Raw genomic sequence first — 16309 nt, 5'->3', positions numbered from 1 at the left:
ATTTTTATTATATTGGCTCAGCCTACCCATGTGCAACTGATACTTTTCCAATTGTTTAGATCCGACTTTGAAATCATGTAAATTTTAAAGAATTGAACATTGGTCTCAGTTACTTATTCAGACTTCTTATTTTAAATCTATGAGGCTCCTGATGTTTTCAGCACCATGGCCAGGGAGCAAGGACAAGGAAGTCATGATCTACAGTAACTCTCTGGAAACGAACACATCCAGCTTCAGGCAGCTGATGGGAATAGTACCTTTTTTTTGGTTGGGGGGGGGGGGTGGTGACATTGGGTAAGGAAATCTAAGGAGAAGAAAAAGAGGGACCTCCTGATACCAAGAGTTGAATGATCTCACTGAGAGACTGGCTTTCCTCATCTTGCCCAGGCTAGAAGTGAAGGGGCTACTCATGACCAGATTCCACCACTGATATACAAAAGAGCTCTGAACTTTTCTGTTTCCAACATAGGCCAATTCACCCCTCTTAGAAAATCTGGTGGACTCCTCACCATACTAATGACAAGCAGTTTGGACACTCAGTCAACTCAGCTCATTGCAGCTAAAGAGATCTTCTAGCCTTAGGGTCTCCAGTAGCTGGGATTAAAGCCATATATAACAATGCCTGACTTAGACATGATCTCTTCTCTGTATGTCTCCTTCCAGCATTCCAGCTCTTGATAAGACATTCAGAGAAGTCGTATGTGTGTGTGTGTGTGTGTGTGTGTGTGTGTGTGTGCGCGTGTGTGCGCACGCATGTGTTTCCCTTTTCCCTAGTATCCGAAATGCTGTGGCTGTATGAGCTGCCACTTCCCCACTATCTGGCATGGGAGAGAGGGGTCTGAAAGACACAAATCTGTGGCAGCCTAATCTGCAGCTTTGACATAGCAACTGTATGAAACTGTCTCATCAAAACCACAGGGCATATTTGAAAACTCCAGACATAACACTACTATTGACACCATGGGTTATGCTCCTACTACTATTTCATTAAGATGGGACATTGGCATAGTCACAGGTGGTTGAAAGGGTAGAAGAACAATTAAATGAGTTTCAGTTTTGAATGAGTGGCAATGAATTCTAGATTACAAGAAAATCATGTGATCCTAGATTTAGAGCAGAAAGAGATCTTAGAGGTTTCCAACTGCCTTATTTTTACAGATAAGTAAACTGAGGCCAGAAATAATTTTTATAGTGCTTTAAGGTTTGCAAAGTATTTGATATATATTATCTCCTTTGATCCTCACATCCCCACTTGACAAATAAGGAGACTAAGTTAACCAGAGGTTAAGTGATTTGCCCAGATGCACATAACTAATAAGAATTTGAGATAGGATCTGAACTCATGCCTTCCTGATTCAAATCTAGCCCTGTACCCACTACATTCATTGTTACTGCAGCTGGCCTTCTACCAATGCAGCTTTATATAATTACAGACCTATACTCTCCTAAATCTGTTATATTGCTGCCCATTTCCAAGAACTTTTGCAAAAAAAAACTCTGATCTTTCTTGGCAAGTGTGAACTAGCATTTAAAAGCAGCATCATAGTTTCACAAGAATAGACAGGTGGCTTTGTGATAGGAAAATTAGGAGTTTCTTTCCATTTTAATCTTCTTCGGTCAAATTAAACTGTAATTTCTAAAAATTAATTTACACAAAAAATCCCAGGAACTCACAATAATAACAATAAGTCACATTGCAGGAGTGGGCTGAAGCTAGCTGAACTGGTTTTAAAATTTTCAGTATGAACAGTCACACCCTGGAAATCTGCAAACAATACAAATCAATGCCTGATTATTTTGTTGGGATTCTAGATTTAAGAATGTAATGAAGAAATGTTAATACTGCAGATTAAACTTAAAAGACTGTTGTACATATATTTTTATAGAGCCAATTGTTAAACATTTACTAGCACACTCTGCATTTCTATAAGGCTTTGAGCATCACAAATCACCACTTTTGCAACTCTGATCTAGGCAGTACAAGAATTATCCCTATTTTACAGATGTGAAAACTGAGTCTCTGAAAGGTTGTGACTTGTCCACAGTATTAAATGCATAAAGCAAGATTTGAATTCAGATCTCCTGGCTCCACACCCAGAGTTTTTTTCCCCACTATACTACACTGCCTCTTCACATCTCCTTTACCTTATAATTACAGAATTAGGAGAGTTCTAGGAAAATATATTACCTAGGAATTTTGCTGTAGGTATAGCTTACACTGCTACAGGTTTCCTCAACTTACTAAATGGTGTCATTCAATATGTGCGAGAAAGATATTGCCTGAAGTAGAATGAATTGAGTTACACCCTTTGTCTCAGTGAACTCTTCAGATTTCACGGGGCTCATGATCATCTCTATGAAGATTACTCCAAAATCTTGATATACAGCATTTCAAACTCAATATGTCCAAACAAAAACTCATTATCTTCCCCACCAAACCCACCCATCCTCTAAACTTCCTTCTTTCTGTTAAAGGCACCCCATCCTTCCAATCATACAGGTCCATAACTTCAGAGATATGCTTGACTCTTCATTCTCCTTCACCTGCCCATCTCCCTCACACTGCTCCAATCAGTTGTCACATTGCATCTGTTCAACCTTCCCAACATTTTTTTCCATCTATTCCTTTCTCTCCATTCATATGGTTGCCACACTAGGTCAGGCCTTCATCACTATTTGCCCCAACTATTGAAATATCCTTCTAATTTCTTTCATAGCTCCTAGGTTCTGCCCCCTCTAGTATATCTTCCATATATCTGTTTGATCATCCAAAAGCACATTGGAACATGTTAATCCCTTTCTCAAGAATCTTCGGGGCTCCCTATTCAAGCTCTTCAGGTTAAAGTTCTTCAGTCAAGCTACAGCTGGAAAGCTACTTTTCCAGATTCATTTCATATAGCTCCCCTTCACACACTTGATGTTCCAGCCAGACTGACCTACTTACAGTTCTCTGACTGCATCTCCCACCTCCATGCGTTTGCAAAGGCTATCAGCCATGACTGTAAGAACCTCCCCCATTAAGGATCAGCTCAGGTGCTATCACCTATTGCTGTTATTGTTCATCCTTCATTCTCCAATGTTATCACCTGGGTGATGTCTTGCCTTGAATGTGAATTGGATTTAAGTGAAGCAGAGATACGCAAAGTCACCAGCCTCACTCTCTCCTCCAGAGTCATTGGAGTCCATTAGCAAGACATAAGTCAAGAAGACTGGTGTTGGCCTCACACCTATTGGAAGCCCTTTCTGGTCACTGCAATTTTTAGCACTTAACTTTTTTCTTAAATTATCTTGGACTTGGAGGTGGTGTCCCCTGATAAAATGTAATTTCTTTGAAGATCAGGAGTGGTTTTCCTTTTTTTGCCTGTGTATCCCTCATGCCTAGTGCAGTATATTGTTTATAGTAGGCCCTTAATAAATGTTGAATTGAAGACATGAAAAATAGATGTTCATTAGAACTCTACAGTCACACAGTTCTCTGCCCCCCAATACAGGTATACAATGTGCCCCCCTCCCCTGCACTACATGTATATAATCTGCCCTTCCCACCTGCCACTACATGTATATCATCTTCCTACCCTCAACCCCCAGCAAAGGAACAAAAGGAAGTGAACACTTTTGACATGGTCAGTGTGATAATTTGGTCTGTTAGACCACATATTTTTGTTATAAGGGTTTAATTTTTCATTTCTCTTAATTGCTCATGTTGGGAGGGGATGGGAAGAAAATAAATGCTTGGGGAAAAAAACATAGGTCTGAATCTGGAAGGGACCACTGAGGTCATTTAGTCTAATCCCCTTGTTTTACAGACAGGAAAACCAAGGCTCATAGAGGAAAAGTGACTTGCCCTAAAACCACGAAGGTAGTAAGTGACTGACTCAGGATTTGAACTCAGGTCCCATTACTCCAAGTTTAGGACTCTTCTAATGTTGCCTCAAGACCAACTTGTTTGCTATCCAAGACAAAATGGCAAGGAGTATCAATGAGGTGAAAGTAACTTCAGCTTGAGTAGAAAAAAGGTAGGGACAATGCTGAGTCAGAACAGGAGACACTCAAAAGTCTTGAGTATTAAGGATCTGGAGTTGAGGGAACATTCACTAAGCATTCGGTTGGAATTCTATCTCTGCCACCAATCCTTGAGCTCTCAAACCTCAACTCATCATCATCATCATCGTCATCATCATCAACCATCAAAATTAACATTTATTTATTGAGGTATTGCCCACTCTATGCCAGCCACTGTGCCAGGCAAGGAAAATACAAAGGAGGCATGATAGGGGTTCTATCCCCCAAGACACAAAGTGGGAAAATAAGATAATATTTACAAAAAGACAAATAGTATACACTACTTGATCTTGTTAAGTGCCAAGTAAACTGTATGTACAATGCAAAAGACTGAGTGGGTTGGAGAAGTTGGAGGATACTTCATGGAGGAAGTAAGCCTTAAGTCGGATCTTGAAGGCAGATTAAGACTTAACTAAGGAACCACTTATCCCTTTCCATTTAGCTTTCTCATAAGCAAAAACAAAACAAAACAACTACAGTAGGAATCTAGGTTGAGCATTTGGAGAACATTGGACTTCAAAATATGTCTTATACAAATAATAGAAAGGCAAAATTGTTCATAAGCCCTACCAGAATATAAGCTCTGTGAGATCAAGCACTATGCTTTACCTAAACTTTGTATTATCCTCAATATCTGGCTCTATATACAGTAGAATCTTAATAAATGTTTATTGGATGAAAGAATGAATTTCATCTTTTATTCATAGTATACCTACATCACTGAAGATAGTGACTGTCTATAATTGAAAAAATTTACCAAGTGATTACTATGTCCCTCTATCAGGACTTATACGCCCCACAACTAAAACGTGCCAGGAAATTCCCAGGATCAATTTAGGACTTTCAAGTATATTAGAAAGAACATTAGACCCTTTTCTAGTTAGCATTTACTAGAGTATCTATGACCTTGGGGAAGTCACAAGTGCTCTGTGCCTCCATTTCTTACATGTAAAATGAAAGTTTATTTCTAAGCATTTTTCTATGCCTGATACTTATTACTCTATGACTCAAAAATGGAGAAAGGAAAGATCCTAAATGAACCTTCAGGACCCATAAACTGCTATCCTTTTAAAATAATCAAACATAGAGCTATTATATTATCCGGATAGTCATGTGATGAAAGCAGATCTCAATGCCTCCATTTCACAGATGAAGGAATTGTCTTGGCAGTCAAGTGACAGAATATGTCAATAATTTGTGCTCTTGACTTCGGCCTCTCTGAGCCAAGCTATTTCTGTCTCTTAATTTGAACCTTGCCGAGCCTTCTCTTCTTTCCTACTGAATAAGTTTCAAACCCCTTCTATGATATTTCCCAGCCTTGGGTCCCTACAGCTAAATGACCCACTTCTGGTTACCTTTAAGAAGGAATAGATATTCAGATTTTCTTACATTATTTAGATCTTTAAATTGGAGATAATCCCCTCCCTCCACCACTCTATAACATAAAGGCTTTCAAGATGGTATTGACATTTTAAAGGCTTTCACAAACAGTGAATATTGATCTGCAAATAACCATCTTTACTATTCCTTTCTGACCACTATAATTCACCTTCTCTTATTTTTACTCTTATCACCCCTATGTATTTCACCAAACATGCCTCTCTGCCCTTCCTTGTTTCTTTACACACATATATATGTATAATATGTGATATACACACACATATATACGTGTGTGTGTGTGTGTGTGTGTGTGTGTGTGTGTGTGTGTGTGTGTGTGTACTATGAAATTTACATTAACTTTCAGGATATTTTCCCCACAGCAGGTTACCAATGCTGTCCTCTCTCCTTTGATGCTCCCCCACCACCACACACACCCTTGCCAAGACCTATTTTCTCTGCCTCCACCCTCAGGATCATAGAGCTAGAACTGGAAAGGAGCTCAGAGATCGTCAAGTCTGAATCCCCCATTTTACAGATAAGAAAACTAAGGCCCAAAGAAATGAAGTGACTTGCTCAGCGTCATACAAGTGGAAAGTATTAGAGCTGGGATTTAAACCCCTGTCTTCAGCCTCTAGACCCAGAATTCTTTCCACTACCAGGCTGTTGTCATTTACACCAAACTGTAAGTGGATAAGATGCAGCACGACCCCTTTGGGGGAACTTAAAAAAAAAGAGGAGGTCAAAGTCTCATGATAAAAGGATTGCAGACATTAAAAGGGGGAGGAGAGGCTCCAAAAGATGCAAAGATAAGAAGTCGAAGGGGACTGGCCCTCAGCCTATCTGCAAGGGCTTCTGCCCATTATGCATTATCCTTTCCTTTCCTTTCCTGCCTACACACACACACACACACACACACACACACACACACACACACACATACACATACACACACACACACCATTGTTCTTCTTTTGGCCTTTACCAGCATCAGTAAATTTATCTAAATCTTTTATTTTACATTCCATGTGCTTTGAAGAAAGGCCAGCCGTAGGGGAAAGGGACTTAGCATGGAAGGAGGAGTGAGAGGAAGGATGACAAATTTGAAAGGAAAGATTTAAGGCATTTTGAAGATGCTTCTCCAGAATCCTGAGTGCCAGATTATTACTTATTTATTTTATTTTCATTTGTAACCAAAACCTTCCCCTGATTTTCATTGGTCCCAGCCGAGAGGGGAGAGAGGGCTGGATCCATCAGGCATTGATCATTGGGCTAACCGGAGACAGTGTGGTGTGATGCTGACGTGGCCCACTGATAAGCCAGGAGAAGGCCCAAGGGAGCAGCTCTGAGCGGAGCAGTGCTCGAGCCAGGCAGGTAGAGAGCTGACAGCTGGGGAATTGCTAAGAGGCGCCGGGCTGGTGGGGGCAGGTTGTTGAAACAGTTGGACTCTAGAGAAGGTGTGATTCTGCAGTGCACAAATATTGTTGTTTATCAACTTTCTTCCTCTCCCTCCCCCAGCCCAAGCACTCCACATTAACCTGCCCCCACCGTTCAGCCAAGCTGGCTTCCCTTTGGGAGGACACAGAGAGCTGATCCATGTACATTAACTAACAACACCAAATGTCATTTAGCGGTCAGCTGGCAAAGGAGCTTTAATGGACACTTTAGCAGTATCAGCTATCCTCAGGGCAGCCTATGAGTTTGGAGCTGCATAGCCACAAGAAAACAGTTAACAAACTGGAAAAGGAAAAAGGATGCGAATGACCAAAATCCTTAAGACACCAGAGACTGAGTTGGTCAGGAGGTGCGAACTCCTCCCAGAGACTCCTACCAAGGAAAGGAGAAAGTTCAGTCACTTGAAGGAGATTTCTCTTTTTGAAAACTGGAGAGTCTCTCCCTCTCTCTCTCTCTCTCTCTCTCTCTCTCTCTCTCTCTCTCTCCCTCTCGTCATAGACATATTTACCACTGAATCATTTGATGCAATGCTTGAAAACAAAAGGGCATGAGTAGTCTCTTGTGCCCCACCCCCATCATCATCCCTTTCCTCAACTTTCCCATTAATGTTCAGAGCACCAATGTCTTCCCCATCACCCGGGTTCATGACCTCAGACTCTTCCTCAATTCATCACTCTCACTCACCCCACATAGCTGATCTGTAGCCAAATATTGTCATTTCTGCCTTCACAGCATGTCCTGGATATACCCTCTTCTCTTTACCCACACAGCCATGACCTTAATTCAGGCTCCACAATCATTTCTCTCTCTCTCTGTCTCTCTCTTTGTCACTCTCTCTCTCCCTCTCTCTCTCTCCCTCCCTCCCTCCCTCCTTCCCTCCTTCCTGCAATAGTCTTCTAACTGGGAGCACTGCCTCAACTCTCTGCTCACTCAATCCATCCTCCACTTGGCTGCCAAGGTGATTTTTCTAAATTGCAGGTCTGACAATGTCACCTTACCCCCTGCTCAATGAGCATCTGTGGCTCCCTATGACTTTTATTTATTATAAACTCCCTTGACTGGCATTTGGCATTTAAAGCTCTTCATAACCTGACCCCTTCATACTTTTCCAGTGTTCTTATATTGTACTGTCTTCCACAAACTCTTTGATGCAGCTATTTACATGTTGTCTCCCATATTACACTGCATAATACTTAAAAGTAGGAACTATTTTTGCCTTTCTTTGTATCCTTGGAGCTTAGCATAATGCCTGGCACATAATATTTTGCTGGATAATCTCATCAGCTCCCATGGATTCGTTTATCATCTCTATACTGAATGATTTTTAGATTTATCTAGCCTTAACCTTTCGCTGGCCTCCAGTCTCATATCTCCAACTACCTATTGCACATTTCAAACCACATGTCCATAGACATCTTAAACTCAACGTATCCAAAACTGAAATCACTATGTTCCCCTTGGCTTGAGGGCACTACCATCCTCCCAGTTACCAGGCTAGCAACCTCAACTCTTCACTCTATTTCACCCCCTCCATATCCAATTAGTTTGCCAAGTCCTCCCAATTCTGCTTCATAATATCACTAGTATACAGCCTTTTCCTCTGCCACTCTGATACAGGCCCTCATCTCCTCACAGCTGGACTATTACAATAGACTGTTGATTGGTCTCCCTGTCTCAAGTCTCTCCCCACTCCAAACTATGCTCCACTCAGCTGTATAATTCATCTTCCTAAAGCACAGGTCTGACCATGTCATTCCTCCCCACCCCTTCAATAAATTCTAGCAGTTTCCTATTAGTTCAAAAATTAAATTAAAAAATCCTGTTTGGCATCTAAAGTCTTTCCTGGTACCTTCTTCGTAACTTTCTAGTTTTCTTATACCTTACTACCCTCCATGTATTCTGTGATCTAGTAACACTGACCTCTTTGCACATTCACACAAGACACTCCATCTCCCAACCCTGGGAATTTTCACAAACTGTTTCTCATGCCTGGAATTATCTCTCTCCTCATCTCCACCTCCTGTCTTCCCTGACTTCCTCTAAGTCCTAGCTAAAATCTCACCATCCAAAAGAAACCTTTCCCAATTCCTCTTAATGTTACTGCCTTCCCTCTGTTGACCATCTCCAATTTATCCCATACTTAGGTTGTTTACATGTCATGTCTTCCATTGGACTATGAGTTCCTTGAGAGCAAAGACTGTCTTTTGCCTTTCTTTGTATCCCCAGTACTTAGCACATAGTAATAACATAGTAGGTACTTAATAAATGTTTGCTGACTTGAAGTGATAGTAAGCACTTAATAAATTCTTGCTGACTGACTTTCTGACCTTAGCAGATAGTTTCCAAGATGGGAAAGTGGTGATATTTACTTCTTATAAGGGATGGTGCCATGATAAGGTGTGTGGACTTGGTGCAGAATGAATACATACTTCATTGCACTGTCTGGTCTTTCTAAGGCCAGCTTGGTCCTTCTCTAGGGTCTTCTCTTTGAGTTGTACCTAGCCTTATGGCAAGTTTTCATGTGAATCCACTAAAAATTGGGACAATTTTACTTCTATTTCTTTGTAAAAAAAAAATAACACATAAAAACAAAAACAAAACTCTTGATCCTAAAAGGCTTGTGGGAAGATGTACTTGCTCCTGCACCTCACCACAATGGTGAAATGAAAGAAAGAAGAGAGAGAATCTTCATATTGAAGATCAGTAGGGAAATGGGGAACAGAGTTTCATTCATAAGGATACATGTTCTTAGAAGGGAAACATCTGGGTTCCAATGCGGACTCTGCCATTAACTATAAATAATTGGGCAAATCACTGCCCCTCTCAGAGACTCAATCCCCTCATCTATAAAATGAGAGGGTTGAACTAGAAGGTCTCTAAGGCCACCTCCTGCTCTCACATTCTCTGACTTTATGATTCTTTTAAACAGCAAAACCAACATTTCTAATTATATGCCTTTTGGCCAAGACTCTCAGGGTCCTTTGCAAATGTTTTCCCATTGGGCAGGCCCATTATTCTTTTCCTTTTAAAGCCCCCTTAATAGTCAGATTTCATTTACCCATATATCCCTGTCATTTTTCTGGACAATTTTCAAAAATACATGAAGCCCCTGCTGACCTGTGCAGTTTTATTGCAGATAACAACGGAGCACTCTTACAGTAGACTAGGCAATATAATCATTTCTCATTTACTGGGTGAAGATAGTCACTGCATAGATAAAATTTCTCTGATTTGAATGACCACAGCATGGCCACAGCAATCATAACTTTCTATGATACTTCATCATGATGGACATAAGTACTCCCTCTGTGTGTATGGAACATGATATTTTCATTTTAAAAATGAGTCAACAGAGGCATGATTAAGTTACTAGGATGTGTTATTCCATGCTAGTTGTCTAAAGGGGGGGAAAGAAAAACATTTTCAATAGCTGAATGGTATATATTATGATATATATATATCGATATATCTATATCGATATATATATCCATATATATATATATATATATACATATATCTATATATATCTATATGTATATATATATCAATCACTGTTTTCTTTTTACTCTACCTTCCATCACTCTTTTCTATGATTTTTTTATTAACTAAAGGGGGAGTATCATGGACTGAACAGAGACTTTGTTAAATCAGGTTCATAGGGTCTAGAGCTAGAAAGGACCCTAGAGGCCATAGTCTAACCTCCTTATTTTTATAGCTGAGAACTAAGTCTCAGAAGAGTTCAGTGACTTGACCATACCAGGTTGTCAACAACAATTAGGGATTTGAACTCAGGTCCCTTGCCTCCAAAAGTAATTCTCCTTCTACTATATCATGTTCTGGATTGACATGATCTATTGCAATCCACAGCAACATCTACAAAGAGTACTGCATCTGGTATCAGAAGAAATGAATTCAAATTCAATTTCTAGTACTTACTATCCACGTGACTACCTTTTCTTCTCTGAGTCTCAGTTTCCTCATTTGTAAAATTATGAGATTAGAGTAAATGATCCCAAAGGCACTTCTAGCTCTGAACCTTATGACCTTGTGAAAGAACCCCACTTGGAGGCAGTGGTCAGAAGCAAAACAAAAAGAGAAGGGACAGGATGAAAGAAGAGAAAGAAGGATAAACAAGATGAAAAATAGAATAGTTAGCATTTATAACTGTGAGTGTGAATGGGATGAATTCACCCATAAAATGGAAGTAGATAGCAGAGCGGATTTTTCAAAAATCCTACAATATGTTGTTTACAATTTGAAGCAGAGAAGCACACACAAAATAAAGGTAAGGGGCTAGATCTCATCATCTCAGATGAAGCAAAAGCAAAAGCAAAAATAGATCTAATTTAAAAAGATAAAAAGGAAACTACATTTTTGGAGAAAACAAAAGGTACCACTGACAATGAAGTAATATCAGTACTAAACATATATCTCCAAGTAGTATAGGATCCAAAATCTTAAAGGAGAATTTAAATGAATTACAGAAGGAAATAGTAAAACCATAGTAGCAGGGGACCTCAACTTTTCCCTCTCAGAGCTAGATAAATCTAATTTCAAAATAAACAAGAAAGAAATTGAGGAATTATAAAAGTTAGATATGATAGACCTCTGGAGGAAATTGAATGAAGATAGAAAAGAATATAACTTTTTTCTCAACAGTACATGGTACATACACAAAAATTGACAATATATTAGGGTGTAAAACCTACTAAATGCATCCTTTACAGATCATAATGCAACAAAAATTACATTCAATTTTAAAAAAAAACAACTTCATACCTTTCCCAGCAAAATGCCTGTTTTTGGCTGATCTCTTCCACAAAAGAGGATAAAGAAAAGAGTGTGTCCCAAGGCAAAATATGGACTTTCAATAAAATAGAGGACTTTCAAGCTTTCTCAGTGAAAAGACCAGAGCTGAATAGAAAATTTGACTTTCAAACACAAGAATCAAGAGAAGAATTAAAAGGTAATCAAGAAAAGGAACAAGAAAAAGAAATCACAAGGGACTTACTAAAGTTGAACTATTTTGTTTACATTCCTACGTGGAAAGATGATGTGTATGATTCATGAGACCTCAGTATTAGGGTAACTGAAGGGAATATGCATATATATATATATATATATATATGTATATATATATATATATATATATATATATACGTGTGTGTGTTTATGTATATATGTGTAAATGTGAGTGTGTATGTATGTATATATGTATGTGGAGAGAGAGAGAGAGAGAGAGAGAGAAAGGGCACAAGGTGAGTTGAAGATAAAGGGAAGATATCTAAAAGAAATAAAATCAAATTAAGGGATGAGAGAAGAATATATTGAGAGAGGGAGATAGGGAGAGATAGAATGGGGTAAATTATCTCGCATAAAAGTGGCAAGAAAAAGCAGTTCTGTAGGAAGAGAAGAGAAGGCAGGTGAGGGCAAATGAGTAAATCTTGCTCTCATCAGATTCGACCTGAGGAGGGAATACCATACATACTTAATTGGGTATCTTACCCCACAGGAAAGAAAGAAGAAGAAGATAAAAAAGGGGGGATGATAGAAGGGAGGGCAGATTGGGGTGGAGGTAATCAAAAACAAACACTTTCGAAAAGGGACAGGGTCAAGGGAGAAAATTCAATAAAGTTAGGAAGGAGCAAAATATAGTGAGTCTTTCACAACATGAGTATTGTGGAAGGGTTATACATGATGATACGCATGTGGCCCATGTTGAAATGCTTGCCTTCTTAGGGAGGGTGGGTGGGAAGGGAAGAGGGGAGAGAATTTGGAACTCAAAGCTTTAAAAACAGATGTTGAAAAACAAAAAGAAAGTTTTTGCATGCAACTAGAAAATAAGATACACAGGCAATGGGGTGTAGAAATTTATCTTGCCCTACAAGAGAGGAAGGGAAAAGGGCATGGGAGAGGAGTGGGGTGACAGAAGAGAGGGCTGACTGGGGAACAGGACAACCAGAATATACGCCATCTTGGAGTGGGTGGAGGGTAGAAATGGGGAGAAAATTTGTAACTCAAACTCTTGTGAAAATCGATGCTGAAAACTAAATATATTCAATAAAAAAAAATAAAAATAAAGAAAAGAGTGTGTTCCCACTGACAGTTCTGATCTGCCACTGCCCACTTTTGCATTTTGGTGACTAAATAACAGACCCAGAGGTCTAATTTGGACCGGGCTCCCCCAGGGACTCTATAAATCACCCATGTAACCAAGTCATCTCATCAAAAACTGAAATGATTTTCTGGGGGTCTTCTTGGCTAATATTGACCCAGAATTGTCTGATTAGTCAATGATCATGAAATTAATCCCTCTTTCCTCCAACCACCACCTTCAGGAACCTTCCAATACAAATAAGGACTGACTCCAAACATCTGTTGCTCTGAAGGGGAGTGCTATGAGGGGCCAACAGTTTTCCTGACCCCATTTTTTGGTTTGTGCTTTTCCAACGGAGTAATGAAACTGTAAATGGAAAATGGAAATGGAAATTTAATATAAATTGTAAAATTCCATAAACTAGAAATGATAATTCTTGAGCTATTTATTGACTTTACAGGGTTTTTGTGAAGAAATCACTTTGCAAGTCTTAAAATACAGTATGAACATAAAGAGCTCCAGCAAGTTGGATGGACTTCATGTGGTAAACTTATGAGAAGAGCAGGAGAAGACACAGGATCACACAAGATGTGCAGGCATTGATGGTTCACAAAATGCCATACTCGACATCGATGACATGACAGATCTTTGGAGTAATAATCAATGAACAACGATTTATTGAGCACCTTTTATATGGCCTTCACTGTGATAGGCACTAGAAATACAAGTATGAAGAATGAAACAATCCCTCCTTGAAGTAAGCTTACATTCTAATGGGGAAGACAAGTGTACATATGCAGCTAAATGTAAAGTTGATAAAGAGAAACATACAAAGCAGTTACATATGAGGTATTTTGGAAGGGAGAAAAAATAATAATAATGACAAGTGGTTATTTTATCCACTGAAGTTCTAATTCATAGAACACTAAAAATAAGAGATGAAATATCAGGATGGCAACTTGTTCCATCACCATTTCTATCAGAACTCCATTAAAAATTACAGTTATTATTAATCATAATAATGATAATAAGAATACACTCTGTTATTACTTTAGGGCAGAGGTTCTTAATCTGAGGTCTATGAATTTGAGTGGTTTTTTTAATGTTTTGACAGATGAATTTCAATGTAATTTATTTCTTTTGTAATGTACACATTTTACACATTTAAAAATATTCTCCTGAGAAGGGGTCTCAATGATTTCATCAGATCACCAACAGATTCCATGACCAAAAAACCAAAAGGTTAAAAACCCCTGCTTTCAGGATTATGTTCTCTCAGTGGTAAAAGGGAATGACTCCTTTTTCTGATGGAAATAATATATAAGTGATTTGGTGAACTTTGAACATAAACCCACTAGTCTTGTCAACAAGTCATTAATAGTACTATTAGTGACTGTAGAGGCAGGGGTGGAGGGAACCATTGAAAGAGATGCTCCCTCAATAGGGCATTTCTACCAATGGTAACTTGAGTTTCATCTCCTAAGAGTGGAAAGCAGTAGCTTCTGTTTTCCACTGTTCTGAAGAATTGAGTGCTTGCCTTGGGCCAACCAAACCCCAGCTTCCCAATTTTTGATGACCCAATCAATGTAAAACCTTCCTTTTTTAAGTTGGCTTAACCAGAAGGAATGTGATACTGTTTCTCCTGTTTTATGTTGCTGTGTGCTACTAGCTTTATTTGAACATGCTGCTCTCAATTGATTTAAGTACTTTATTGACCATTTTATTGTGTTTGTGCCCAGAGGCTTCTTTGAAAGCAGACTACAATTTTAAAAATCAAATAAATAAATGGAAAGTCATTGCACTCAAAATCATAATGGCACAAGCAGTGGGGTCAGACAACCCCCACAGGATATTTGATTATTTCCCTCCTAGGCTGGAGGCTTTGCTTGCAGTTTTATGGGGACTTAGTTGGAGAGAAGCGGTGGTCAGCTGATAAGAGCAATCCCATCCCAAGCCCTACACAGGATACACAGGAATACAAGGTAAGCTCCCAGGAGCTGTTGCCTGTGCCCCGGCCTCACAGAAATTTGTTCATGTTTTGGGAGAGGTGCAGTCCAACCCATAAGTGGAGAAGGAATTGGTTATCATCCTGTATTTTCACATCCTATCCTTTTCCTTATATACCTTACCCAGAAGTGAAATGTGGGCTACGTCATTCTTATTGTCATAAAAATTAGTTGCCTACCTTTTAATATATGAGCGTTCAGTAAACACTTTTACATTCCATAAACACTTAGCAAAAGTAAACACCTACTGTGTACAATGCAAGGAAGAAGTGAACCTATAGAGTTCATCCATCACTGTATATATCTTAGACGGACACTGGAAATAGACACTGGAAGCTGGGCTCTGAATCAAATAGAGCAGGCTGGACTTCCTTCAGAAAATGTCAAAACTCCTTTAATCACCCCCGAACTTCTCCCTGAAACAAAAGTCCATCCTTTTAAAATCAGTTTCATACCAGTCAAGTTGAATGTCTATGAGTCATGGAGCATTAGGCCATTAAGAATTAGAAGTATCACTCAGAGGGAAGGAAGGAAGGGAATAAACATTTATTAAGAGCTTCGTACATACCAGGCACTGGGCTAAGGGCAATAAAGAGGCATGCCACAGATGTGAGCAGGCTGCATCCCATAACATGTAAAGAACTGCAAAGAAGAATTGAACTAAAGGATATCCTCATGGAAATTAAGGGGTGGGGAGGGAGAGGGGAAAAGGAACAAGCCTTTATTAAGTGCCTATGGTGTGCCAGGCATTTTACAAATTTTATCTCATTCGATCCTCACAACAACCTTGGTGAGGTGGGTGCTGTTATTATCCCCATTTTACAGCTGAATAAAATAAGGCAGATGGAAGTTAAGCAATGTGCCCAGTGTTACACAGCTAATAAGTCTCTGAGGCAGGATTCAAATTCAGGTCTTTCTAACTCCAGGTACAATGCTCTGTCTACTGAATCATCTAACTGCCTCCCATCTTCAAGAAAACATATGAGTGAAAAAGATGAATGAGACCCAACAGATAGACTCCAGTAAACTCCAGTGGTTTTCTTGGGGAATGAAGAGAAAGTGAAGAAGATCCCCAGAATGTTGGATGGACCCCTCCATGGTGCATTTTGAGAGGACTTGGAAAGGATGGATCACAATATGCATCACTAAAGGGAATGTCCACATTGATGAATATTTGAGTATGTGCAACGTACTGTGCAGAGCACAGTGGTAGAGTGGATAGAATGCTGGGCCTGGAGTCAGGAAGACCTGAATTCAAATCCAGCCTCAGACAGTGACTAGCTATGTGACATGGGCAAGTCACTTAATCTCT

Source organism: Trichosurus vulpecula, chromosome 4 (genome assembly GCF_011100635.1).
Source record: "Trichosurus vulpecula isolate mTriVul1 chromosome 4, mTriVul1.pri, whole genome shotgun sequence".
Lineage (NCBI taxonomy): Eukaryota > Metazoa > Chordata > Mammalia > Diprotodontia > Phalangeridae > Trichosurus > Trichosurus vulpecula.
Note: the sequence above shows the minus strand (reverse complement) of the source record.